At 40.8% G+C, this 26,698-nt stretch overlaps 1 protein-coding gene across 4 annotated transcripts in view; it reads right to left on the bottom strand.

Annotated features, from left to right (window-relative positions):
* The window catches only part of mgat4c (mgat4 family member C), a 127,744-nt gene extending 105,277 nt beyond the window's left edge, over positions 1–22,467 (bottom strand). For 2 of the 4 annotated variants that reach the window (XM_074633704.1, XM_074633702.1), the window contains exons 1-2: positions 21,869–22,467; positions 1,592–1,679 (exon numbers count right to left, since the gene is read on the bottom strand). The gene's annotated coding sequence lies outside the window, so the exon portion shown is untranslated. Of the gene's footprint in view, positions 1–1,591; positions 1,680–6,751; positions 6,971–21,868 lie in introns of those variants that run through there. The other 2 variants (XM_074633706.1, XM_074633705.1) reach the window with 1 other exon arrangement.
* Between the last annotated feature and the right edge of the window lie 4,231 nt (positions 22,468–26,698).

The raw sequence follows: 26,698 nt of genomic DNA, 5'->3' as shown, positions 1-26,698 counted from the left end.
ATGGTATTTTCTCAGTAAATATACAGAATAGTGAGGCTAGTTTATATATCTTATACGGCAACGTGCAGTTTACAGTCCCATGTTAAAAGAAATCTGATATCGGCACGTGTATTATTGTGTTGAAAGAACATTTAATCTCTTTTAGCTTTGACTTTTGGGGTTTACTTTGTCTCTGTGGATAACCAGAATTATGCTTTTAAGTGTAAATAATATATCCCTCAGTATTGTATGAGGCCAAGAGATTTGAGTACTATATATGGTGATATAGTGATAATATTCTGACCAATCATTGCTGTTAAATATGTCATTATGCCAGATTTTAGTGTTGACAAATAGTAGGTGCTGTGAAATCAGGAGTGTTTTGGGAATTCTTGGACATAATTCTTATTTAACCCTCTGTACCAGAACAATACATGTGTGGGGGTGCATGTAGTTGATGAATCTGTAACCAAAAGGTAGTAACCAATAGTTCGACATCTTGGGAAATACGCTTATTTGCTTTCCTGTTGAGAGTTAGATTAGATGAGAAGGCTGATCCCACTCCTCACATCTGTACAATAAATATGAAGCCACAGTCAGCAACCGGTTAGCCTAGCTCAGCAAAAAGACTGGTAACAGGGGGAAACAGCTGGTCTGCCTCTGTCTTGTTGTGACACAGTAAGGTTGCCAGGCAACTAGTGGAGAATCCAGGAAATTACCGTACCCGACCAAGAAATATTCCGTCATGAAAACACAATTTCTTGCTTTTAAGCCTCTGTGTTGGTGACAGCCGCGGCCGGAGGCATTATGTTTTTGGGTTGTCCGTCCGCGATATCTCAGGAATGCCTGGAGGAAATTTCTTCAAATCTGGCACAAACGTCCACCTGGACTCAAGGATGAATTGATTGGATTTTGGTAGTCAAAGGTCACTGTGACCTTAAATCTGTCCCATTCTTGTGTAAGCGATACCTCAGGAACGCCTGAAGGGAATTGTAAAACATCTGGCACAAACGTCCACTTGTACTCAAGGATGACCTGATTTAATGGTCAAAGTCACTGTGACCTCACAAACATGTTTTTGACCATAAGTCAATAATTCATATGCTAATTATAACAAATGTCTGACAGGATAAAATGATGAAGTGATGACATTTTGGACAGACATGGATGTAAACTGCACCTTGACTGGTTGGCGGAGGCATACAACCACAAGGTGGTAATTCTAGTTTGTACAGAATAAACAACTGGTATGTAAGAGGTTAATTAGTGAGTTTTACAGGTGGTGGTAAGTGGAATTTGTTCATTTTGGATAGAAGCAGGCTAGCTGTTACCTCCTGTTTCCAGTCTTTGTGCTAAACTAAGCTAACATATTTAGGCTACAGACATGAGAGTGCTATTAATCTTCTCATCTGACTCTCGACAAGACGGCTAAAATGTGTTTTTCACCATTCCTTTAACATCAAGGTTTGTGGTGCTATTAAACATAGCTGCTCCAGTTTGGCTGCCAACAGCAAAAAGCTGCATTTGTACTGGATCGGTGACAAGACGGTGCTGAGAAAGACATAAAGCGCGTGCGTGCGTGCGTGTGTGTGTTCATTCTTTTCATTCTCACCTTGACAGTAATGATGTATCCGGCTGCATTCCTTTACGATCTGTAGGAATTTTGGCTTCATATGTCCAGACTCACTGCAGTGTGTCAGCTACAAAACACAAAGAGGACACCAACATGACAAAAGGTACTGAAATCTGAAAAATGCATGAGTTTAGGAATGACAAATTGGGTTTGATTAGTAGGGTTTCTGAGCAAATTGTAATTAAAAAACAACAAAACAAGCTATCAAAGCTTTTCTATATGATTTTGCATAAATGTCATATTATGATGAATACCAATACTATAAAAAAATAACCTTTCTAATACCACTATAGTGTTGGAATGTCTGATTGTTGCTTTCCATTTAAGTATGAAATTAAATTAAATTAATTAATCACCCAGCAGATTAACATCTGCAGCATCCTGAAGGTTAAATACTGTGGAATTAAAGCACATTCCTCTCTGTTCTCTGGCTCATTCCTTGTCGCTTCATGTCAGAGGTCATGCTTTATCATGCTATGTCATGTCTGAGCTTGATTATTGAACGTTGCACTGAGATGAGTCCTTGGAGGCCATTTCTCTTATCTTCCTATTCCTATAGGGTCATTACATGTCGATTCTGTGCATAACATCTGAGCTGCCAATCAGATTCATCAGCTGAGGACAAATTGTGATTAAAGTAACTTCAATTCATCAGCTACTCATTGAGAATGTACAGTATGTCCCTTTTTTTTTTTTAGAAATGCATTGCTGTAATGTGTCCACAAATACCTAAAATCCTTTAACAAAACTGACATCCCGCAGACGTGTTTTATGCCATCATTTTAAAATCTTACTCCGTGTGGCACGCTGATTTATTCCCCACTAAGCATAAGGCCATCAATTCCCCGCATATGACATTACGGCTCGTTCAAGGCCGTCTGGGGAGAAATTATCATGCTCGATGATGTCGATGAGTTAAACCCATAGAACAGATGCACGCCTGATGTTGAATTCAAAGCACAATGAAATATTTCCCTTCAAAGCACAGCGGGCTCTCCGGAGACAAACTGCTAAAGGTACAGAGAGCAGCGTTCTGCACAATTCTGGAAATCTATAATTCAGAGGAATCCATTAAACAGGGATTTTAATTACATATTGTCCGAGCTGTGCTGGTGATCATTATGTGGGACTGAAAAATCAAATGAATGAAAATAAATTATCCATATAAAAGTAGAATATAACAATTCTGTATCAGTTGTCTCACTATTCTGTTTGACAGAAACCTTTAGTTTCAGGAAAAACTCCAGCCTTCAGGCCTTTACACGCTTCAGGCATTTTTCTGAGCTTTCGCACCGAAAATAAAGGTATCAACCAATCACGTTGTGCGGAACGGACTTATTAAAAACGTACAAAATACAGTACTGTACAAAAACATGGAGGCTCCATAGTCCGAACCAAGAAGGCAAACTTTATTACTCCTTTCAACCAAGCCCCAAGGAAGAGCGCCGGGCTTTGATGCAAATTTCCCTAATGGCTAAATGGTGGTACTACAACTTCCGTGTCAATCACGTGATGCCATTGGACCCAAAAATACTTTTTCCCCATAGACTTAAATTGGGAAAGAGACGTCTGTAACTCAGCGGATAATTTCTTTTTGAGGTAAATCAACTTCCCAGTATGAACACTTGAATAGCCCTTATTTAAATCATTAGGTCCTAAAAGTTGTGAAATACACTAATAGACAAATCCAAAGTTATTTTCCTTCCTCCGTTCATGTGAATGAGACCCAGACCGAGGCTGGACTGCGGACTGGGAGGCGGAGTTAAAGGAAACGCTACTGCGCCTGCTCTATGGGCCCAATGGATGCGGAAGGTCGCCGGATGATCCGGGTACTTTATCACTCGGCAGTCGAGCCATTTTGGCTTCATGCGCCACTGAGCAACTTTCATAGGAATGAACGGGAGCCCGCCTACAACGCTGTATCCAGTTCTCTTTATACATCCATGGTTTCAAGGCCAGATCTAGTCCTTCCGTTATTACCTTTTCACAATAAAAATCCTAGACATAACATAAATGTTTACCACAGGCAAATTCACTCAATAAACTCAATAAAATAGTTATAGGCTATACAACAATTAAGCTCCGACAGACTGGCAGATGCTTCTCTGGGTCAATAAGATCCCAGTAGTTGGTCCTCTGCCTGCCTGAATCTATTCAAACCTTTTATTGAAAAGTGTTGCAACTGTCGCAAATTCGCATCGCTGCTGGTATGAATAGTTTTGACGCGAAGTGTTTTGTGTATTTGTCACACCCCCCAGTGTGGAAAAGTCTTTACAAATGTATACCCTGCTTCTATTGGCTCCAGGAAATCTTATTTTATTTTGACAATGTAACATTTTCACCCAATAATAACATGTAAAACAGTGAAGGAAGTCCATTTTTCTGCCTTCTAAAGCTACAATTACAGCCTAATAGTGTTGGACTGGGACAAGCCAAATATGCAGTTGAGTGCATATTAATAATGATAAATTTCCATTTGCATATGTTATACCATTATGTTTTTTTCCTCATTTACTCTTCATTGTTGAGATGGTCATAAAAACCCTGCAGCTTTGTGCTGTAAACTATCAAATAATAATGCCACTAAACTGCTGTGGGACTCATTTTAATGGGCAAAAACAAGAGTTTTCCAGTAAAGTCCTGATGTCCTAATGCAACAATAAGACTGGACTGCAGTAATAAACCAAACACAGGCCTGAAAGCTGACCCCGGAGACTTGATTATGCAGTTTGTGTAACCCATTATGGCAACGCTGACAGTAAAAGGCATCGCAGCGACAAAACTTCAGAATAATGACTCTCGGTGACTGTGAACAACGTGTAGACTAAATGTGTGAAAAGTCACAAACAAAACGTTCAATTGCAAGCCATTTTCACACAGTGTATAAATTAACATTTAGCTCACATAAAGGTCACTTTTGCCTTTTTCAAGCTGCAGTGTTTGTTTTTTTCATTTTCCATAATATAAAGCAAATATCCGTGAAGGTGTTTAGGAAACATTTGATTAAAACGTCTCAGAGAACGTGTATTTCTTGTAGACGTTTCTCTCCTCACAATACCTACACATGCACATGACAACTCCATACGTAGCTAACACCCTGTAAACCTGCCAGTTCATTAGCATAAGAAAGGGAGAAACATTAACGCAGCATGCTTCGCACTCGTGCTTAATACCCGTTCACTCTGAAAATGGGAGAAAAATATTATCAGTGTTGTCGTAAACACAAGTACAAATCCCCGCTGTTATGGCAGTCACACCGAGAGACTTCTGATGCTTCGCAGTCATTTCCATTCCACAGCCCGGCATTTGCATTTGTTTGATTTCCAGCAGCCGTATGCAATGCCTCTTTGTGCAACAACACAGACACAAATAAATTAAGATCCATCCTTCCTGGCTGCGATTATTTATCTCCCTCCTCAAGCTGTCTGAACTTCAAGTTATTCATTGCTATTCCCATGCCCGTCGCCCACTACCTCGACAGTATAGACGACCGTCTGCTGGATGCATGTATTTTGTGAAATATCCGTCTTATACAACAGCTAATAAAGAATTTGTTTAGCCTACTTTGGCGTGCAGATGCCGAATGAATCACTGTAATGTAATGCATGCCTATAGCTGTAACCCCGCCGCTAATCCTTCTGCAGAAAATCAATTTTTCACATTGGCTTCAGCTGCCCTCAGGAAGACAAATCACAAAACTAGTCAAACCCAGCGATCAGAATCAAACAGACTGGAATCAGAGTGTAATGCCTCGGTAACAAGTCGCTACCAGAATGAGAACACGCCATTTCATTCTCATCAGCCTCTTAAAAAAGACAAACATTGCATAATTAGGATGATTAAGACGAGCGGAGACTAAAGGCCAACAGTGTTAATGTAGCCGCAGATAATAAAAGGATTAGGGGTGATTCACTTAACAGAAGGTAATGGCATTTTAAAATAGAAAAACAGGAATTCATTAGTGAATGTGATTGACAGCTGAATTTAACAGCGCAGAGAAGAAACTGCTTGTGATGGATAAATTCGTTTAACAACAGGTGCGCTTGTCCGGGGAGAAAAAGACCGGAAAAGTCACTTAAAGTGTCACGTAGTCAGGTGCGAAAAAGGGGGATAAAGAAGAGCACCTTTAGGAAAAGAGAGAGCAGATCTGCAGTGAGCAGATGAGCACTGACCCGATCTGACCCACTTCTCCCTGATTTATGGTTTACGGTCCCTCAGCAGACACAGCTTTGTTCTGGGGGGTCATAAATCTCCGGCACCTCAGAGCCGATCAGCTGACCCTCCAATCCTGGCAGCCGCCCCCCTCCACCACCCTCCCCTTCGCACAGTCCCATCCGCCGGCTGCAGCCGAGCTCTCAACACAAAGCAGAAATCACCCGAGCCACAAGCACAGGCAGTTAATCACCGAGCGCAGACAATAGTATGAAATAGAGCCAAGCGGGCCGGGCAGGCGATTCATGCAATCGCTAAAGCACTCAAACGGGACAGCTGAGGTTTACCTGTTTGGTAACCTCTGCTCTGAGCACGGGGACTGTTCTCCAAAAGAAAAAGTGGAATGAAGTTCTCAAATGCCAGTGGGGGGGAGCGAGTAAGGAAGTTGTAAAGGATGTGAAGACGCCTCACTGAGTTGATATAGTTGGTATCTATGCATCCTGTCATGTTGAAAGGGCTAAATGCCAGACTAATTATGAGACACATCAGTTGGTGTGATGAACAGAAAACACGACTGCTGAGACTCTAGAAAGTTGGATCATCAAACAGGCAAACATTGCACAGTGCAGCCCCGGCTCAGCAGGCTGCACTGTGTGTCTGAAATGAGTTATGTTTGTCTGGACCAGACATGGTGACACTGTCAGTGGCGAAAGAAAAACAACAGGGAGAGAAAAGATGGAAGAGCATGGAACAGAAGACGGCACCCCAAGCGGAACAAGTGGGGGTGGGGGGGATTTTAATTTGAAAGGGAGGAGAGAAACGGCGTGAGAGGATGGACGCAGTCAGAGAGGAGTCAGATGTCCCTCCACTAAGACAGGAAATAAATGCGTATGGAGCAGCATGAGGAGAGCAAAAAATCAAGCTGAAAAGTGGAGGACGAAAGCGTTACCTCTCGCAGTAGCGTTAAAAAAATAACAGCACACTCACCTGTCTAAAGCATGTAAACGCATCTCTGCACTCAGTCCTGTTTACGGCACGAGGGAGCTCTGCTGATGCTCTGCGCACGCCACCAGTCTAAATGATCTCCGTGACTCATGCAGGAGCAGATAATTGGCTCTCAGAGAAGTGGGATAAACACTCATTGTAAAGGCAGTGAGTAGCCTGGCGATGAGGATTTTTTTCCCACTCCCGCGCATGTATGTTCTCTCTCTCTCTCTCCCCCCCCCCCTCCTCTACACTCTCTCATTCGTTCGCTGACTCTCGACTGCCCCCCCCCTCTTCCTCGCAATCCCACCACACCTCCCCCCTTATCCCCTAAAGCACAACTCTCCTCGCCAAGGTGCCACTAACAGTTTCTGCAAACCTGCGTTCTCATTGGCTCTTTCCACACTGCTCTCCTCCACTTTCCAGTTTTCCTGTCTTAAAGGGACAATGTATTCACACTCCCTCGACCCTGCCCCCCCTCCACACCCCTTCCCCACCCATCCCTCCTCCCTCCTGCAGCTCGCAAAGTGTATCATGATGAGAAGTGTTGGGCAAAACTAATTACAGTTTAGGGTCGGAGCAGCGGGACAGACTTCAATAATGCATGAGCTCAATTTAAGGGGTGACGGCGGATGTGTACCTGAAGAAACGGAGCTCGGCAGAAGCAGCAGAATTAGATTTTCTCCGAGACGCCATGCTGACATTGTGTATGTGTGTGTGCATCTGGGGATGGAGGTGGCCAAAATAACAGGATATTAAGTCATCTCTGACATTTATCGATCTCTCTCAGCGGCAGAGGAAATGTGACAACATCAACAGGTCTCTGGTGCGGCTCGAGGAGCGTGGCCCGGAGCTGGCACACACAGGGAAGTCATATTCTTTACAAAAGAGACGCTGGTTAAATAGAAAAAGAGATCCGGCCAAATGCTCTTGTGTCAAGGTAATGTATCACCATGAAAATGCTTTAATAATAGTAATGCTTGTGTTTTGGCTCGAGTTCTGAATCACTGGATCTTTAAAACAACCTTCAAACCTTCAGATGTACTTTTGTGCAATGGACAGTAAAAATCCTATGTGCAGTTTTGACAGTTTTTAACATTCCATATAATTCCAGCCCAGTCGCACAGCAGTTCATGAAATAGTCACGAAATTGAATGTATTGATTTGTGTACACAGATATGAATTTCACTTTTTTTTCATGATGGTCAGCACAAAATCAACTCGTATGTAATCCACGTAATTGTGAACCAGGAAGTAGAGTGGCGAATGCCGCGTAGCGAGGAGGTCGGGGTGGATGAGTGGGTCAAAAAACACAGGACTTTCGCCAAGGAGACCGCTGTTAGTGTCCCGTGTGAAACCACAAGTCAAAGTGGATTTATTTGTCACCTAACTTCTATACTTAAGTTACAGCGATCTTTTCCTAAACCTAACTAAGTAGTTCTATTTTGAAAAGACACGTGCATCACGTATTGCTGGACATTTGCAGGAAAACACACGAAAAATGCGTTGTTGCGTCGCAAACAAAAAGGGAAATTTGCGATCTTTTCCTAAACCTAATTAAGTAGTTTATTTTCTAAGCCTCACCAATTCGATCTTTTCCTAAGCCTAACTAAGTACTTTTATTTTGAAAAGACTGGAGCGGAAATTGACACATGCTTTCCGTGTTGCTGGACATTTGTAGAAAAATGCACGAAGAATACGTTGCCGAAAGTCATGCTGAGCGTCACAAACAAAAAGGAAATTCAAGATCTTTTCCTAAACCTAATTAAGTAGTTTGTTGCCTAAGTCTAACCAAGTCAATATTTTCCTAAACCTAACTAAGTAGTTTTATTTTGAAAAGACTGGAGCGGAAATCAACACATTCTTCCCGTGTTGCTGGACATTCGTAGAAAAATGCACAAAAAATACGTCACAGGAAAAAAAGGGAAATTTGTGTCTATGTGCACGAATCAAATAGATTAAATGTTGTGACTATTTTACAACCTGCTGTGAGACTGTGTTGATAATTCCTACAGAAATCCTCATGCAACCAAGTGACATTAGAAAAGTAGCTCCGGTTTGGTGCACTCAATCTGTGATAATTTAGAGCCAACTCCTAAATGTTGCGACCCAAAGGAGTAATCTTTGATGTCATTAAGTTTTATAACCAGAGGCAGCACAGCTGAATCAGTTGGACACTGACTTTGTAATCTCACTGAATAGTGAAGCAGAGTCCAGCTTTTGGTCGACAGACAGCAGCGAGTTGATTCACTTCTGTAGAAGGCCTGTCACTGCGGGTTGCATAACTCCTGGCACATTGTGCTCGAGCCAATACCAGTGTCATTTTCTCCACATCGAACCCGCTGTCAAAAGCACAGCGCATTGAATGAGCGTCACTGCAGGCATGCAGCACCATTTATAATAAATGAGACAAAACAAAAGTGATATAACTAATTCAGACCGCTGCAAGAGTGAAGGGTTCAAATTTAACATCTTCTCATATAGAGCACGATCGATGAAGTCTACGAGGACTCGTTGGTATTCTGGTAAAGAGTTTGGCTGAGAATTATGGGAAGTGTTTGTTTAATGTATAACAAACATGTACAAACAGTTTTAGGCTTGCAAATCAACGTGCATACACTGAAGTTTAATTAATTAGTCAACTGGCTATGAATTCTAATCTGTTTCTAATGTTTAAAACCAAACAAAATACAATTTTAAAGCTAGGGTTGGTAATATTCTTCAAAAGGGATTGGCTTTGAAAGGAGGCCGGAAGGGACGGGCTGTCAGTGTTCGATCAATCAATCAATGTTATTTAAAGTGCAGAATCACCATGCAGCATGGTCCCAATACACTTTACAATTAAAAATTAATACATATAACCAAGCACACAGCAGGTACATAAAACAACAAGAAGTGCACTCAGAGAACGCTCACCTCCGCCAAGGCAGATTTCATTAATGTCCCGTCATGAACGCATCATCAGTTACACTGCGCATGTCTTTAAGCATGTGGTGTTAATGCAGAGGCTGAGCGCAGTTATTAAACAAAATTCCCGAAGCCGGATCATGATCCAGATTGCCATCAAAATCTAATGGATTGTTCATTGTGCCACACCCCACCCCTTCAAAAAGATTTCATTCAAATCCATCTCGGACTTTTGGAGTTATCCTCCAAACGGACAAACCCACAAACAAACAAACAAACAAACAAACAAACCAACAAACCAACGCCGATGAAAACATAACCTCCTTCCTAGGCCTACGGCCTTGGCGGAGACAATAAACATTAAAATCAAAACAGCCACGGTAAGAACAAGAATGTTAAACGGGGTGATGTACTCGACTAAGTTCAGGGGTAGGCTGTACATAAATAAATACAAGGGACAGAACACACAGCAAGCAAATAAACAATACACTACAACCACATTAAGAAAATCAATGTTAAAATGTGATTGACCCAACCAAGCTGTAGGGTAGGCTGTAATAAACTGAATTAAGGTACATTTTCAATCTTAATGGAAGGCTAGAAGGCCAGAGATAAAAAGCACAGTAGGCAAATGCTTTGAAGCCAGCTGATTTCTTTTTAACTAAAAGAAGGACCAGGAGACCAACATCAAGAGAGCAAAGAGGGCGGGCCGGTGTATACGGTGTAATTAGCTCAGCTTGGTAAATTGGTGCAAGGCTTTGTATATTAGAAGAAGAACCTTAAAATCATCTCAAGCTTGCACTGGTAACCAGTGAAGAGAGGCCAGAATGGGTAGCATCCTGAACAAGCTGAAGACATCCAGTAGCACAACTAGGAAGACCAGAGGAAACATTATAATGATCAAGTCTGGAGGATACAAATACATGGATTACGTTTTCAGCATCATGTGATGATGGAATAGTTTGGATTTTGGCAATATTAAGGAGATGAAAAAAAGTGTTGCGGATTTGGCTACTTTCTCTCTAGATTTAGGGACTTTTGGAGCTAGTGCTGCTAGCATTTATTGGAAAAGAGTTGGCAACACTGGGCTGGGTTTTCGGTTGGATAATTAAAAAAAAATCTAACGTACTCTTGCTGGTTTCTCGATATTATCGACCCTACCTTTAAGTGAGTCTAAGCAACTTCTGAATGAAGAAACGTTCTTCCTCTTTTAAAAGAAAGGTTGATTAAATGAACACTAAAGTACACTCCTCAAGTTTAAACTGAATTTTATCTTTATTCAAGTATTTAGTTTTAACCATTATTGACATGAAAACATTACAACAGCCAAGAAAATGGCTGATTCTGTCATATTTTCATCTTTCTCTCTCTATTGCTGTGGATAATTGTGGTGTTCATTGTGATGTTTAGTAGCAATAGCTACTATTTAAACTATTTAAATGTATGTGTAAACTTTTTCAAAGTGTCAAATTGTAATAAATTTGGGCAAACTTCTGAAAATAGTTCCTAACTCGAGCTATTTTCCAATGTTTTCTGACTGAGCTCCAGACATCCAGTGAAGCAGCAGTAATCTCCAGACCTGGATATACCGTCTGAGCACCTGGTGTTGCCTGAAATTCCGGTGATAAATTAGTGACGACAATGAACATCTTCAGTCGCAGGTGCATCAACTGTGCTATTTGAATTTCCTTCCCAAGGCGCCCTGTGCAAATGCTGACTTTTGGAGTTTGCACTTGTGTCAATCTGAGTTTCCAGCGAGCAGATTTTAACGGCTCACCGAGAGCTGTTAACTGTGGGACTGTAGAGGAGTAAATATCAGTGCAGACAGCCTCATATTCAGCCGTTTATTGGTAATCCTGGTGCCTCCATCAGGGGGAACAATTGGAAGCAATTATTCATGAAGGTTTCATTGTTTACTGGAGTCTGTTAGAGTTTGATGTACTGCTTTGTACAGTGCTCTGCCGCTCTACATTTACCACCTGCACGTACTGCTGGGATTTGTATACAAATCTCAGATTATTAAAAGAATAGAGCCAGCCCACAATAAATGAAACGTTCCCAGACAATCACTACTATTAAAGTTAAAGCAAAATGTTGAACACAGCTCCAATATAACTTTAAAATTACTTTTCTTTATTTTCCAAACAGAAACTTCAGAAAATAAAAGTCCGTAATGGAAATAATAAATAAATAAATCAATCAACCGCGCACGCACGCAGTCAGCCTCAGTCGCCTTCAGGTCCACATCTGCAACGTCAACCTCAGCACACCTCCTCGTGCTGATCAAAGCTGCTTCGTGCCTTCGTCAACAGCTGGAGTGCATGTTTGAAAAGGAATGGCAATATGGTGTGGTTACGCAACCTATTTCAACCCCGCCCTCCGCCCCGTTCTCCAAACAAACACAGCTTGCCTTTGGTCTTTATTTCACTGTCATTGATGCATATTTCATGAGGGAATTCACTGTCTTCCTTTGATTCTTTGGCACTTTGGTGCTGCTGTCTAGCAATCCATTAGCTCCCATTATCATCTCTGCAGTCCTAATTATAGACAACAAGAAGACTCTTACAACTCTAATGTACTGTGTATAATGGCTCGGCCCTCCTCCTAACATTTTAACAGGTATGATAAAAAAAAATTAGGAAAATTAAGACTTTAAGTGAGCAAATTATTTATCGTTTAGCCTATAAATGTCAGAAAATAGTGATAATTGACATAGATTAACTGCTCATGTGACCACTATAAACATGTAAGTTCATGTGCCATTTGATGACTACTAAACTTTTGGTGGAATGTTTGAAAAAAACAACCATAAAATCAAAACAACAACGATCCGCTGGATCAGTTAACGTGCCGATGCTGATCTCATTAAGCAGATCGGGTATCAGCCAGACGTAAACAACCCACATTAAAGTTACTGTGAGGAACTTTTAACTGATTATGAAACAGTCTCAAAGCAGAGCTTTGCCTCAGTGCTCCGCCGGTCCCCGCTGGGAGCTAACACCTACATCACGATGTTGGAGGCCCAGTTCCTCATAGTGACATCAATGTCATTATAAAACTCTGTGTTTCCACTATTAGCATGAGTCACAGCAGTCACCACTTTTAGCTCTACAAAAATCCCCATCCTCACATTACTTTACGTAAAAAAACGATCCCAAAAGGTTCCACATAATTTGGTTTACAGATTTCAAATCATAACTGCAGATAGTTGAGATATCATCATCGATATCAGGAGGGAAACATCTCTAATTTAGCGACAGATATCGAGCCCTGCAAATGTTTTTATGTGCCAAGATTTTGAGGTACTCTCCTCAAGTGTGCTCCTCAAAACTCTAAAAAAATATATCCTTTTAGAAAACGCATTGTAAGCTTTCACAGGTACTATTTCTGTAGAGTAGACACTATTTCAAATGAAAACTCACTGTCATGTCCATTGTATTGTGTTGGAAGCAGATAACTCAAAACCTCAGCACATAAAACCCAAACTTTTTACAGTAAATACCACTTTGGCTTGTACTTTGGGTAAACTAACCCTTTAACTCTTAATTAATGAATGTATTCCACAGAAAAAGATAAAGCTTTAAGAAGAGAAGCATGTCTTTGTGGATCTGAACTCAGCAGCAATGTGTGTGAGTACAGCCCTGCTAATGGGCGGAAAGTCACATTATGCTAAATGAGCAGCGGAGGGGGAGTCGCTGAGGGAAAATGGCCATGGAGACGGAAGATGAAGCAGGCAAAGCGCACTTCAGTGACTGAGATCATTCCACTTCAAAACACAAGCAGACTTAATGTTGCCATACAGGCAACTTTTCCCTGTTATGGACAGCAGTTTTGCTGAGTGTTCTTATTTGAACCCTTTTTATGGCTCAGCGCTGTTACAGTTTATGTCTCCGAATGGAAGGTTTGCGGTTGAGTTTTATGAGTATATCTTGTTGATCAGGTTACTGTAGTGTCGTTTATATCAGGGGTGCTCAATATTTTATGACTTAGGGCCCACTTTTGATTGTTAAACAATTTCCAAGGACCACCTTCCCTAATAAATGAGAAAAAAACATATGACCAAAAAAGGAGATAAAATAAACCGGGCTGTAAATATGTCTTATGCCACTGTCCGCTGTAATGACCAAAATAAAAATTCTGCTTACACTCACCCATCACTGCCTCACATTATGAATCCTAATTTAATTTCCTCACCACATGCTTTGGAGCTTTTACTGGCGCAGGTTGTCTCCCGCATCGCTTTTTCGGTTCAAAACCGATCCATTTTATGTCACTGCAACTTTGGCTTACAGTGAGAACGCGTTTGTCTCTACCTGATGATGTCTCGTGACTGGCGTGGTGACCTTCACGCGTAACTGGTCATTGAAATGATGCATTTGGATATGACGTTTTTTAATTTATAGAAAATTTGGGCTGTTAAAGTTAACAAGATAATAACGTGTTACCGCAATGTCGTTTTAACGCCACTAATTTCTTTAACGCATTAACAGAGCTTGCAATTTTTATATTGCATTAGGCTCAGTTTTAAAGCTAGAGTGAAGATACTGGCATATGAAACTAGAAAACATAAGGAATCCATCCAACCATGTCATATGCTCCAAACTTGCGCTATATTTTGGCGAGGAAAAACTTGCATGGCCATTTTCAAAGGGGTACCTTGACCTCTGACCTCAAGATATATGAATGAATATTGGTCCTATGGGTACCCACGAGTCTCCCCTTTACAGACATGCCCACTTTATGATAATCACATGCAGTTTTGGGGCAAGTCATAGTCAAGTCAGCACACTGACACACTGACAGCTGTTGTTGCCTGTTGGGCTGCAGTTTGCCATGTTATGATTTGAGCATATTTGTTATGCTAAATGCAGTACATGTGAGGGTTTCTGGACAATATTTGTCATTGTTTTGTGTTGTTAATTGATATACAATAATAAATATATTTGCATAAAGCAGCATTTTTATCCACTCCCATGTTGATAAGTGTATTAAATACTTATCTTACTTATTAAATGAAAAAAAAAAAAATGTGTGATTAATTTGTGATTAATCACGATTAACTATTTGAATTGATTGACAACCGTAAAGGAAATTCTTGATCACCTTTTTAGATATAAAAATAACTAGCTTTGTATATGTGAGGCAGACTACGAGGAAGAAGGGCTGGTGGGTGCTGTTGAAATCTATTAATATTTAAATACATTTAATCAAGCCCTGTTCTTTAATACAGTTTTGAAAGACTTGTATTTCCATTTTATATTACCTTATATAATAACTGCACTACATTTCAGATGAAAGACTGGACTACATTTATTTGACTGATATTTACTTGTCCAGTTTATAAAATATAATAACATTATATTAGGCTTTTAAAATCAGCTCCACCTCAACCAGATGCAACATCAAAATGCTGCGTACACATTTATGTATCAATAATAATAATCTGACAAAAGAGTAATTTGACATTGGATAAGTCGGTAAATTTGGCCGATAGCACTTGGGGGTTCATTTTTGAGTGCAGAGCTTAAAATTCTTAGAAGAAATACATTCTCATTCTTTGTGGCATTCATGAAATACTGCAGGTTCACACTCCGACTACAGATTTAATAATTGACAGACATAAAGGTGATACGAGGAGCCGGGGGAGAACCACTCTAAATAATACATCGGCATAACAATCAGCCAAACTCATAATGACAAACTTCTTGACTTCACTGGCAGCACGCTGAGTAGTTGTCTTTGGCTTCCGTCCAGCTACAACTACTCAGTGTTGAATGAATCACTGTACGAACGGCCGACAATCTGCTGTCTGACAGCTGAACTAAACCTCCACAACACATGAGATTCACACATACGTGAAGCCCTGGAGGAGACTTAAAACTCTTTCAGCTATCGGTACAAAGAATTTCCCCCCAAAAAAATGTTATGAATGTGGTTTTGAACCTCTCAAAGGATGTCAAAATGAGGAGCCAAATCAAACACTGGGGGGTGAAAGGGAATTGTTAAAGCGTATGAATCATGAGAGGAAGTGCAGTGGATTGAAATACCTCCAACAGCTACAGTTTCATCTATTGTCATACTGGGCCTTTTTCTATTAATGGCCAAAATGCCCCAAAGAATTGCACTCTAAAGGTAAAATACACAAAGTGCTGCTGCTTATGCTATTAGACTATTTCATAACACCTTAAAGGGGACATATCATGCTCTTTTTCAGGTTCATACTTGTATTTCGGGTTTCTATTAGAACATGTTTACATGCTTTAATGTTCAAAAAACACATTATTTTTCTCCTACTGTCTGTCTGAATATACCTGTATTTGCCCTCTGTCTGAAATGCTCCATTTTAGTGCCTGTCTCTTTAAGACCCCCTCATGAAAAAAAGCCCAGTCCAGTGTTGCCAACTTGCCGACTTTAGTGCTAGTTTTAACGACTTTCCAGACCCTCTTATTTAAAAAAAAGTTAGACATTTGTGTGAAATTGTCATAATGAGCATATGAATTCTTGAGTTATGGCCCAAAGCGTGTTTTGTGAAGTCACCCTGACCTTTGACCACAAAATTCTAATCAGTTCATCCTTGAGTCCAAGTGGACATTTGTGCCAAATTTTAAGAAATTCCCTCCAGGCGTTCCTGAGATATCGCTTTCACAAGGATGGTACGGATGAACATACATATGTACATACGGACAGACAACCCTAAAAACAAAATGTATCCATCTAGAGTCGGTGAGAAAGACTCTTGCTGCCCTTTTAGCAGAAAATGAATATATCAGAGTTGTTGGCTGCTATTAGACGTTGACTACAGTTTTATGTTACTTAATGCACCTTAATTTGTGAATGGCTTCGTTAAGTGAAAATAGAGTTACAATTAGAAGAAAATGGACCTGCGGGCAGAATCCTCGAGACATTATTTTTTTTTTTACAGACTGAATCAACAAATGATGAGTTTCTCAGGATCACTTCATTAAAAAAAAAGTTTGGGTTATAAAAGTAACTGCACAAACTTCCAACAACAGATGCCGCCATTCAAGGTGAACTCATTTTAAAACACGCTGGGTGCCTGACTACAACGGATTCTGTCTTCCTGAGAAGAAGAAGCAAACATTATGTTGAGCATATGGGAGTGAATATTATACCCACAGCCTGAGACCCCTCCTCTCCCTTTCTCTTAATAAACATGATATTCAAGCTTTCTGCGACGCTCACTGAACCGGCTAAGCACTTGACGGCAACATCAATGCATCTCCGAGTGTATGAGTATACAGTCTGGACTCGTGCCTGGAGTGTTTCATCTCCTTCCTCTGATAAACTTGGCATCGGTGCTAAGCGTGCTGTAAGTACGGTCCATTCTTTCACTCATTGAGCCGGGCAGGAAGTCAGTCACATACTCAGTCATTCAGTCAGCGCTGGCATTAAGATTTCTCCTCACAGCGGCTGAACACAGACCGGAGCTCAGATCCACTATCACTGAAGCAGCCTTCATTCTCCCGACGCTCGCGCCTCACTTCCTCCGTGTCACAGCAAAAAAGCTCAGTGGCTGCCCGATAGATTCCAGCTGCCCAGACATTCATGACCCGCACCGCCTCAGATAATCAACACGGTGAGACACTGGGGGCAAGAGTACGGTCAAGAGGCACACCGACAATTATTTGTGGCATTTGTCTAACCTTTCACGGAGAAATCAAGTGAGTGGCTGCACGGACTACCTGAGTGGGTGCTGTTGCAATCATCAGTAAAAGTTCAGTGCATCTGACACTGTGAGAAATGTCAATTTTTTTAAAGGTAATTCAACTCGAGTCTTCATTTCAAATGTTTCCTATAAACAGCTGCTGATAGGGAGATATTGTGTCAGCACTTTGTCGTATAAAACTTAGTCTAGAAAACTATTTAAACAAGTTGAAATGTAACTGTGAAGTTATAAAACTGACAAACTCTGGACGATAAATACGATTTTAGAACAAATTACAAGCATAAATGTCTTCTTATGATGGCCATTTTTTTTATCTCGTCTACGTAAAATGTCTGTGTTAACTGTGACGAGGCAACAGAAAAAAAGCCTGCATGTTATTCCGTTGAAAAAGTAAGAAGGATTAGAGTTCTTAAGGTTTATGTTCTGCCTGATCACACAGGGTCAATGGAAGCCTCTCCTTCCTTTTGAGAAAAATGACTTTATTTAAATGACTTGTACAGTATGAATGGATGCAAAAGCATGACTCACTTTATTTAAGAGTCTAGTCAGTTTTTTTTTTTTAGCTGAGAGAGATTAAGTACACGGGCCCTTTTTTCAGCACCATCCTGCTTCGTACCAATATTCACGTCTGGAGCCTGTCCAGTGTTACCACAGCTACACATCTAAACAGCTACACAGCGTTGAGACTCTACTCGGTGTGTCAATGTCCACTGGACTCGTGTCTCAGGTGTGGCTCTTTTTCCGCTCCACTGTCTCCACACACCTGGTCTTCTTTTTGCTGTGTCGCCTCTCTGAAGGGTGGAATTCATATGTGAATGTATGTAAATGCCTATAATATTTAATCATAGCCTTCATGTGGTAAAGATCATGCTTTTAATGTACGATATAGGTAATTTAATATCTCGATAACGATATCACATTATAGCATGGTTTCTGGTAATTCAATAAATAGTCTATATGAAATAATAAAAAAAAGAAATATGTGATAGTCCTACTGTATATGGAAAGAAAATATATATTTTTTCTATTTTGGCTAATATCTTTTTCAACATACCCACCCCGCTGCTGAGGACTGGGGTTGAAATACCAGTAATGGGAGCTCCAGCTCGTGTTCCAATGAAGACAGTTGGCTGTGTCACTGATGGGAAGCCAGTGAGGGATCATGTCTATTATCCCAATTCAAAGAAACCTCAGCCTCCCTAAAAGCCATATTAGTGCCCGGTTGGCATCAATATTTGGATTTATTTGAGTAGAAATATTGCTGTTAGTAAACTGAATAGTTAGTACGGCTGCACCCTCTTAGTCGACTAAGATTTCTTTAGTCGATTTGCTGTTTTTTATGCTTTTTTCCATGCTGAATGACTTATTTCCAAGAAACTTATGAGCACATATCTGTTAAACACAGGATTTAAAGTGATGCTTTTGTGTGATTCTTTCTGGAGAAACTCAGTTTTTACAGATCTGTCGATTAAATCAGCTAATGGATTAGTCGTATGAGTGTTAGTGGACTAAGAATTTATTTGGTTGAGGACAGCCCTAATAGATGTTTTGCAACCAATAATATATCCATATAGACTGTGTTACAGATCATAATATTACACATACACAACGCTGAGACCAATCAGCGTCCGGTGAGGAGCTACCGGCAGCTACGGGCGTGGTTTAGGTGTTTGTGACGACACGGAGAGGCGAATTTTCATTCTATCAGAACCGGAGAGTACTTCTTCATTGGAAGAAGAGCAAAGAACGATACTGAGGGCTTTTCTAGACGGAAAAAATGTTCCATCTTTTCCTGATTGGCTTCGGCAAGAGTTTGATTGACAGATAGTTCATCCAATCACCTGCCAGGAGTTTTTAGAAAGTGCCTGCCCCTTCACAAACAGTTTTCAATGACGGCTTCTCAGATGGTTTTGTGTAACAAACCAACTGGCGGGTCATGTTACATCAAACGTACTGTTGTAGAGGGCCAGTCTGTCTACTTCAAACCGCACTGTTATTATATAAAATAAATTTTTAAACAACAAAACATCATCAGCACAATAATGAGATTTCGACAGCACAGAGAGAGTTTTACTGACGTGTGTACCTCTTCAATCTGTCAGTGAAAATGAATTCATTCCAATTAACAGCGGTTTCACAGAGTGCTGTGGTAACAAGCTGAGGCTCATAGAGGGAGACTCGCCCCTCGGTGACCCCTAATGAGCCGGCAGCCTCCTGCCAGAGGAAGCCCGAGCCGCTGCACTTGTAATGAGCTGCTGCTTTTGCTACAGGCCTTTCAGATGAGCCATGGAGCTGTCATTCGCACCGCAGGACATGAGCCGCTCCGGCAGATGATCCAATTCTTTGGCAACTTTAAGGACAATTCGTGCCTTTGGTGATGCGTTACTGTTACAGTTTAATTGTAGCGTTTTAGCGAAATAATTTCTTTCCATATGTTTACATATTAGAAGCAGTTTATAGTTTACGCACTCGAAAAAGATCTAAATGAGAAAAAGAGTAAATAAAGATTTTGATTAATATACTGTAAATCAAAATGAAACTTCCCCACGAGTGTTATTTGTATTAAAAGTTTCCTGAAATTGTATGTTTAAATATGCAAATGAAACATTACCTTATTAAATATCTGCTGATTTGCACATTTCAAGAAAAGAAATCTGAACATTGGATAAAGCCAGGCTAAAAAATTGTTTCATTTTGTTGACATATTGGAGTCAAAGGTTTTTACAGATATCTCTTTTTATCACTCCATATATCAGAAAATACTGCCAACAGCCATAAAAAAAAATCAATTTTCACCATGTTTTCAGGAATAAAATGTTTTACAAATCAGGCTATGAATCACATATGAACAAACCCCTAATGGAAAAACCTTCAGAATATAGATAGGAATGAAACTGGAAAGTTTGGTGGATGTAAGTGCTACTGAAGTGGATATTTCTGGCTCAGAGTCTGAGCCTTTAAAGATTTGTATTGAAAAGCTCCATTCTGTACATTTTGAAGACACTACAGGTGAATAGGGTAAACAATAAATATCACTATGAAACTTCCCCGGTTGATTACTTACAGTAAGGCAATTTAAATATGCAAATGAGGCATTATCTAAAGCTAACTTTACATCAATTTAAGAGAAATCTGCAGACGCAAACAGACAAAGTAGTTAAATAAACACCTAGATGTATATTTTGGATGTTTTATTTCCACTAGTCTAAAAGAAGACATGTTATGGAAGCAAAAATAGCCCAAAATCTCTAAATTGACCAGTGCATGAAAAACAATGTTTTTGCCTGCAGGTACACTGCAATGTGCTTCTGTTTTTGTGTAGCTGCTGTTGCTCTTTTCTAACAGCTGCACTTGTTATATTCAGAGAATTGGAGTCAGCCACTGACTGAGGATGAGCCCTGCAGGCATGTTTGTGGGATACATGCTGTTTTGGATAACGGAGGAGTTGCAACCAATGAATATTTGTGTTTCATTCTTAATTTAATTATTATTGTTACTTATTCAGCGTGTAAAAAGTCTATAGAGATGCACCGATCCGACTTCTTCAGTCCTGATAGCAATGCCTGGGCTTCGGTTATCGGCCGATACTGAGCACCGTTCCAATACCAGTGTTTAACTAATAAGCTGTAAGCCTCACTGTGTGGAAGTGGCTGGGGTCATTCTTTTATATGGAAGGAAATAAAAATCTACAATTGAAGTGTAAACCTTTTTGAATTTAGCAACAAATTGGTCAAAACTAAAAAACTAAATAAAAAAAGTATCTAAATTTCAGTCTATAATGTATATAGTATATAAACATATAATTGAATTGAATAGATCGGTCCCATTGTCACCGATAACCGATCCAGCTATTTTGAGTCAGTATCGGCCCGATATCTGATCAGGTATCGGTGCCTCCCTAAAAAAGTCAAAAACAGAGAAAAGGACTCATGAAGTCTGGTGACGTTTTCCAAATTGCTTGTTTTGTCCAACCAACAATCCAAAACTCAAAGGTATTGAATTTATGACAGCAAATCCTCTCATTTGTACTTTTTAAATGATGATTAATTCAGCACCAGTTCACCAAATATAAACATGTCATGTTGGCTATAATGCACAAAGTTATATTACCTAGTTTGACACTAACTAGTGTGACCACATGTGTGTTTTTAATTGGCTGTGATTCATTAGACAAAGCTTATATTTAGATAATCAATGCTTCTTCAGAGGAGGTAAAGACATACTGTAGGTAAAGATGGATTCTTCCCTCTGAGTTTGCCTAGTTGTTGCTGGGTTGGATAGAAACTGGGTTTCATGCTCTCTGAGTGTGACTTATTGCATTTATTTTTGGATGTTATCAGACATAAAGTTCTGACTCTGGACTGACACGATGCAGAGCTGGATAAGAACCAGACCAAGCTGCTGGTACAGTTATTATCAGTCTTCTAACCACGTGGCCTTCCTTACCTGTGAATCCTTCAGCAACCATCAACTCGTCTGTCTAAACCCAGCAGACATCACAGAACCATCGCATCAGCACCACTCACCTCCACATCAGCAGGAGACGCAGCAGGGGGTCCAGGTGTCAGCAGGTGGAGGGGGGGTATCTGAAGAAGTGAAGATGCTTTCTCTTTTCCTTCTCTCTGATGTCTCCTGGTGGTTAGATTGGTTCGGACTCCGGCTCAGAGGCGCTTCTCGATCGACAGAGAGCACCAAGCAGGCAGGCAGTATGCACCGCTGGAAATGTCTGCAGCGGCTGATGCACCGTCTCTCTCTCTCTCTCTCTCTCTCTCTCTCTCTCTCTCTCTCTCTCTCTACGATTTCTTCTTTGTCTTCAGCTCTCACAGAAGACAAACTTTGAGAATTTCACAGTGCATTTCTGTCTGTCGAGATTGCCTCCACATCCCCCAAGGTATACCGTGAGAGTGTTGATGCTGCTGCGCTCCGGTCTGCTCTCTCCTCTCCTCTCCTCTCCTCTCTGAGCTCTCTGCGCTGCTCCTCCCGGCAGCAGCGGCAGGCGGACTGGAGGGCGGTGCGACTGGATTCGTGCGCACCAGCGGTGCATGCATGTGCGTGGCACGGACGGTCAGGTCCCCTGGATTCACCTGTCATCACAAGACAAAGTGCATCCTATTTAAAATACAACCGAAAAGATAAGACTGTCTCAAAAGAGGCTGCAACCCCTCAAACGCAGCAAGGGCGCTGATAAGATTTTAGGGGGAAGCCATTTGGGGTGCACATTTGTCCAAGATCCCTCCCAACCCCCCACCCCCTCTGGGAGGAGATTAAAAGAAAAAAAACAGATAAAAAATGTGTGATTAAAGGGACTATTTGTAACTTTCAGAATTGCTTGTTAACAGCGACACCTGTGGCCGTTAAGTCAACGAAAGACAGCGTCGGGCTCGCGCTTGCTCGCTCTAACTAGACATGAACGAGCATCGCTCAAAACAGTGAGGTGACACAAGTCAGCTAAAACCACAATATCACTCTATATTTCACCTGCCTGGCAGCAATGTTAGCTGACAAGACGAAGGTCTCTCCATGAATCACTGCTGATCCTAGTGTTGGCTTTTCCTGCTGGCTGAAGCAGGAAGAGAAACGTTGTCGTCTCCGAGCGCGCCCGCAGGGAGACGCCGGCACCCGGTCGGAGACGATAACGCTTCTCTTCCTGCTTCAGCCCCGCTGATAACATTTCTCGCTGCAGAGCCCCGTCACTTCACAAGACACGGGAAACCTCTGTTGGTCTGGAGGAGCTGCAGCAGTTATTTCTGCACAAACGTCCACTGTACATTCACTAGATATTCTCAGAGCTAAACTAACTATCCTGCAGTGTGGAGTGAGCGCGCATGCACGTCTAGTAGAGTAGAGGAACGAGACAGCGAGAACGCGTGCGGTGTGTGTGTGAGTGAAGGCAAGCAGGCAGCGGAGGAGAGACTCCGGCTACACGCGAGCGAGCAAATGTGAGCGCGTATGGGATCCCGACCCAGTACATTTATACGCTTAGAAAGTTACAAACAGTCCCTTTAATTGATTGACAAACCTATTTATTTTACTTCCATAGCGTACTTTATAGGTAAAGTTTTTACATACAAAACTTAATTAAAATCTTATAAAACACGCTGCATTGTTATGGACTAGAGGCTCCAAAATATATGTAGAAAAATCCTTAAAGCTACTATACGAGGAACTTTCATTTTGTGTTGATTTTAGCGGCTCCTATGGACAAAAGTGGTAGTGTTTCCGAGCACCAGAGTCCCTTCAGAAAACCTCTCATTTTACTGCAGCAGGGTCAGACAGTCTGCCCCGCTCAGTCCTGGTTCTGGTTCTCCCGTGCCTCCCTTCCCTCCAGCGGGCCCAGCAATATGATAAGATTTTAGGGGGAACCCAGTTGGGGTGCACATTTGTCCAAGACTCCCCCCCCCCCCAACCCTCTGGGAGGAGATTAAAAGAAAAAAAAAAGCAATTAGTTTAGAAACCCTGTAGATGTTTTAGGATGCTCTGGGTATTTTTTAGGAAGTCACTGACACATTCTCTAAAGTAAGAAGATAGCTGCCCAAACTTTTATGTCAAAAAAAAAATCAATCCAGAGGTCTGGAGGACTTAATAGAGGTTTCATCCCACTGAGCCTTTTCAAAGGCTTTTGTTGCCTGTCCATACTGTCGAAGCGGAGATAACAGGGAGAGTGAAATTGAACAAACCTTCATTTTGTCAGGGACCTCTTAGAAACCTCTCCAAGACCCCGGACCTCCAGATTAGGAAGGCCCCATCCTCGACCATTTTTCTTTTGGTTCTTATTTCTGTTCCCAGAAAGAGATTTTCTATCTCAATGAGACTCCCTGTTTCTGGTACATCAAAGACAAAATGCAATGAAATACAATAAAGGATACACGAAACCAGGTGGAAGGTGATTATTAGGGCTGTCAAAATTTACGCGATAATAATGTGTTAACGTAAACTTGTTTTAATGTCATCATTTCTTTAAAGCATTAACACAACTTGTGTTTTTTTTTAGGTTGATATCAAATATCATATGAAACTACAAAACCTAAGGAATCCATTGGTACCATTTCATGCTAGCTTGTCGCGAAGGAGGCTACATAACGCTTCAAACTTACGCTAACCTCTGATCTCAAGATATGTGAATGAATATTGGTCCTATGGGTACCCACGAGTCTCCCCTTTACATACATGCCCCAAACTCTATGTGATTATCATAAAGTGGGCAAGTCATAGTCAAGTCAGCACACTGGCCCACTGACAGCTGTTGTTGTCTGTTGGGCTGCAGTTTGTGATGTTATGATTTGAGCATATTTTTTTTATGCTAAATGCAGTACCTGTGAGGGTTTCTGGACAATATCTGTCATTGTTTTCTGTTATTTGATTTCCAAAAAATAAATATACATATATTTGCATAAAGCAAGCATATGTGCCCACTCCCATATTGATAAGAGTATTACATACTTGACAAATCTCCCTTTAAGGTACATTTTGAACATTTTATATATATTTTAATCGATTGACAACCCTATTTATTTTACTTCCATTTCGTACTTTGCTATAAAGTTTACTGTAAAGTTTTTACATACAGAACTTTTTTGAAATCTTATAAAACACGCTGCACATTATGAACTACAGGCTCCAAAATATACGTAGAAAACCGGACCGGCGAAGCAGCGAGGCGAAGCTCTGCTCCTGGACGGAGTAGGACCCGCTGCTGCCAGTTGCGTAGCTCTGCACCAACCGCTGGAGCTCCGACTGCAGGTCGAAGGCGGAGCGGAGCAGGATCTGGGCTGGTTGCTGCCAGAGGCCCCGCTGGAGTCTGACCTGAAGAAGTTTCACGGTAAACCTGCGTGCCGTCTGATTTAACGTGGAATCTGACCCGATGACGAGCATTAAGAATATCTATAGAAATAGACAATCTTGTTTCAGAACCTGTTCCGTGTAGGAACTTTGATATGTAACCTACAATATAACAACAGACTTAAGCCTCCATAAATTGTACCTTGATATAGTGAGCATGAAATCGAGACATTAATCAGTGAAGAAATATGCAGTGTGAAAAATGTCTGTCTGTTTCTAATCATAAGTATCCATGGTGGGCCTATTAAGTCAAGCTTATTAGAAAAATTCAGTGAGAATGACATCGCACCAACGAGCGCAGTCACACAGAGGATACTGTGGATACCGGCTCATGCTCCAGTTGAGGTCATATTTGGGCTAAGCTGTTTATATGCATATTCATATCCTAATCACAAATACCCCAGCACACATAATTAAGCTGAATACTTTGGATATTATTATGAAAAGAGAACTTGGTGTGACCACAAAAATATCATTAAATAGTATACCCTGGGTAATACCAGCCTATCCCAGCATATAATCATGATGGGGGCTTATACCAGATGGGGAATGGTGTTTTCATGCCCCCAAATGGAAATGCTGAGCCTCCTGAATAATATTGCGATGTAAATGTGCTTTCATTATAACACGTAGCGGTGCGTCGTTGTCGAAGGTAACGTTCATTTTCAGCAATACAAAACGAGCCAGGCGTTGTTGCTCGCACTGTTGTCCATTAAATGTAGTTTCATAAATCATATCAGGGCTGCCAGTGGTTCAGAAGTTGAGGAAAGTTTAGTTTGATGACAGTACAGGCCTGAATATTTGGGCTTTGAGGAGAGAGAGTTCATATATTCCTTATCCTGCTCATTCCCAGTAGACAGCTGGAGGAGGTACATTCACTCAGGAACAGCACTTCAGTACAGTTTGGTTCTCCAAGTAGACCTATTTTCATGTATTTTCCATTCCACCATAAATCAATCGGAGACGGTGCACTTTTATATGCATCTGATGAGTTGCTACTTGCTTTGTAGAGTAAGTTTTAACATAAACTAAGAAAAGATGAACTTTAAAGATCCCACAGCAGCAAAGATGAAGCAGAAGAAGATGCACTTGAGAAGTAAACTAAAAACTAGGATCATCTATAAATTATGAAGCATGCAATGGAAATAGAGGTACTTTCCTCACCATGCACAATAGTGAACGTACTGTTAACAGGTAAAATATTGTTGTTATCACCTTACAGGTAAATGCATCAATAGTCTAACACTGATTTTTCATTATTGAAATTTTTTTTTTTTTTTTTATTTCCTACCCAAGCATACTGGGATCATACATCTCATTTTTATTTTATTTTATCAGGTTTGTTTTCCATCTTATTCTGTTTTTATGTGCAAAACACTTCGGGCTGCATTTCTATACAAATAAAGTTTACTCTATTTACTTTATTATTTATCTGAGTGTTTTCCTTCCATTGATCTAAAATCTGACCTGCATGTAGGAAGAAACTGGTTTCTTTGTTCAGAAAAGTATCTAAAACG

The sequence above is a fragment of the Sebastes fasciatus genome, chromosome 4 (genome assembly GCF_043250625.1).
Source record: "Sebastes fasciatus isolate fSebFas1 chromosome 4, fSebFas1.pri, whole genome shotgun sequence".
Classification (NCBI taxonomy): Eukaryota; Metazoa; Chordata; class Actinopteri; order Perciformes; family Sebastidae; genus Sebastes; species Sebastes fasciatus.
This window is presented reverse-complemented; position numbering and strand designations above follow the sequence as displayed.